This window comes from Aulonocara sp. 'chitande type north' Nkhata Bay, linkage group LG15, assembly GCF_057382095.1.
Source record: "Aulonocara sp. 'chitande type north' Nkhata Bay isolate Kocher_YH1m ecotype deep benthic linkage group LG15, A_spYH_male_GT1.1, whole genome shotgun sequence".
NCBI lineage: Eukaryota > Metazoa > Chordata > Actinopteri > Cichliformes > Cichlidae > Aulonocara > Aulonocara sp. 'chitande type north' Nkhata Bay.
In genome coordinates, this window is record NC_141358.1 from 15,384,895 (window position 1) to 15,387,003 (window position 2,109).

Here is a 2,109-nt window from a genome sequence, read left to right on the forward strand (position 1 = left end):
AAAGACAGAAATCAGCCACCTGGTACAACCACTTCACTGTATTAGAAATCTCAGTCTAGAGCTACTTGGCGCCTTGACCTCATCACCCTGCATATTCATCACACTGGATAATTAGGACTGCATTCTTGGAAATATGTGATGTTTTGCAAGAACTACAGATTTATGGGTATAGCATCTGAACATCGATATCAGCTTTATTTATGGTAAAAATGTTGCAAAATGTACACGCTTGTAGAATAAAATGTGAGAACGTGTTAAAAAAAACTTTGAAATTGTAATTGAATATTTTCCCTTGTAAAAATGCTTCAGACGCTTGTGTTTAAGTTACTGTAAAATAAGTAAATATCAGTAAATATGCCATTTACTGAAGGTGGTGGAAATGTTGTGGTTATATAAATTGTTTTGGGTAAATGTTAAAAAAAAAGAATAGGGCATGGAGAGTTTTAAATTCAGTTATTATTATAATAAACATTGACTTTTTCCCAGGGGGGAGAGGGATACATTACTATAAGAAAATAAAATAAATTGCATTGGATCAGCCAAATTATTATTTTGTATATCAGTACTGGGCCAGTGCATCCTTATTAAGCTCCGGGTGTGGGATTTAAGTGGTTGATTTAGCCTTAAACAGGAATTTCCTCTTGGATACTTCATCCATAAAATAATCATCCACAGTTTATATGCTGGTGTGTAACACGTCACAATAAAATGACAATATTTTGATGATGGTTTTATCTGTACTGAGCTTCCTGTCTTGGCAAAGCACACAGAAACAGTGCAGGGAGCAAAGCTGCAGGTTTTAATAACAGTGTTTTGAACAGTCGCCTCAGACTCTCGCAGCTGCTTATGAATTGGTCATAAGGATGCTTTCTGTTTGTTACTCTAGATGATCCCTAAGTTGGGACTGCTCCAGCTGCTAAGATTTAAGGAGAAATTAAAGTCAGAAGACACCAGGTGCATGAGAACAGATGAGAAAAATGATTTGTTGGTGAACAATTCGATCCCTGGACAAAAAAAAAGAAAACTGCCCTTTTAACCTTCAACCAAAGTCCCTACAGAGCGTCTCCAAGGCAGAAAAATGACTGCTTCAGCTGTGAACATCTGCGTAGATTAAAAAAAATTTGAAAAACACTGGGGGGGGGGGGAGCTTTAAAGAGGTCACAAACAGGACAGAGACCAAAGAAGTGAACGTTTACTGACTTGATTCTCCTTGCTACTGCCCGAGTTTTGAATTTTCGAACAACATGTCTTACGTATTCCCAGATCCGTTCTGCAGCTGCTCCTGTGGTTAGGCAAGTGCTTTGGGCTCTGGTTTATGTAATGACTGCAAAGCAACACACATATACAGTACGGCTGACTGAGCTGCTGCATGGCCAACGCTGTGGCAAGCCGAAACAGAATCATTACAAACACTTTCACTTATTAAATTGGCATGCTGCTGAATGCAAGAGTTTATTTCATGGTTCAGTGCAAAGGAGTCAAGAGCAACGCCAGGATTTGAAGGCCAGAAACATGCCCTGATACTAGATTCATAGGAACAGAAGTATTTATCTTTATAGACAGAGAATAGAAAAAATGAAGCACTAGGAGTTTAAGTGGAGCCTTTTGATATGAAAAGGTTGACGTGGATGAATTCGTTGTATGGGTGTAAATATAAACACAAGTCAATTATAAGCAAACTCAACACACTTTTGCATTAAACGACTAAAAAAACGGAAGAGTGTAGCAGCAACCACCTGCCAGCGAGTCTGTCTTCCTTAAACGTCCTCACAACACGCTGCTCAAAGGTTTGTGATGATGGGTCTTCTGACACGTCAACAAAGCTGTCAGAGAGAAACTCCTCTGAGCTCTGTGCATAATACATACACTACTAACGCTTATGAATTTAACACTCAAAGGTTTGCTGAGGTCAGAATAAAACAATGTTCATAGAAACCATAAATCGGACATGAACACTAACAGTCAGAGGTACACTTTTCAAAATTAGGTGATCATACCCTCCAGATACCCAGTGCAAAAATGCAGAACAAGAGCTCCACACAGTGGAGAAAGTAAATCTAGGCACAATTTGCTCACGATTTTGGGAACGTCACAGACTGCCGGAGGACC